Source organism: Dipodomys spectabilis, unplaced genomic scaffold, assembly GCF_019054845.1.
Source record: "Dipodomys spectabilis isolate Male_0828 unplaced genomic scaffold, ASM1905484v1 ptg000558l, whole genome shotgun sequence".
NCBI lineage: Eukaryota > Metazoa > Chordata > Mammalia > Rodentia > Heteromyidae > Dipodomys > Dipodomys spectabilis.
Genome location: NW_024871235.1, coordinates 1486683 through 1487579, shown reverse-complemented (window position 1 = coordinate 1487579; position 897 = coordinate 1486683).

Here is an 897-nt window from a genome sequence, read left to right as displayed (position 1 = left end):
GTGGCGCATGCCTGTCACAGGAGGACCATGATCCAGCCAAGCCTGAGCATATATGGAGTCTCTATCTCAGAAATGCCCAAGACAGAAAGGCTTGGCCCCCATGGAAGAAGACCTGATTGGAAAGCTCTTGAGTTCAAACCCTAATATACCAAAAAGAATCTGAAGCCCGGTGCCAGAGACTCATGCCTGTAATACTACCTACTCAGGAAGCTGAGATCTAAAGATAATAGGTCAAGATTTAAGGAAGGTTTGGCCTTGCCCATCAGATGTCATGATGAGATGACCCAGAGTCTGACCCATGCCAATAAGGTCCATACTAATAGGGCTCACAGCCTTACTAAGTGCTGACCACGCACTCTGTCCCCCTGGGGAACCAACCCCTACGCACCCTACCCCCAGGTCCTCCCGTGCTCCCTCTGCCACCAACCAGGCCCAAGGGAGTAGACAGTTCCAGGTCACAAAGAACCTTTGCTCTTATAATTTAAAGGTGCTGAATCCCCTTCAAATGTCTCACCCTTCCAGGCCCCCAGACCTCAGCCACAAAGGCCCCCAGACCTCAGCCACAAAGTGCATGCACCCCCCAGAGACAGCCGTTAGAAGTTACCATAGGGTCCAGCACTCCTTGTTACAACCAAATTCTACACACACACACGCACACGCACACACACACACACACACACACACACACACACACACACACACACACACACACACACATTGCCATCACAGGTGGCTCCTGTCTGTCATCCTAGTTACTCAGGATGCTGAGGTCTGAGGATCACTTTTCAAAGCCATCCACACAGCAAAGTTTGTGAGGCTCCTATCTACACTGAACCACCAAATAGCTACAGGTGGAGCTGTGGCTCAAGTGTCAGAGCTCTAGCTTTGAGCAAGATA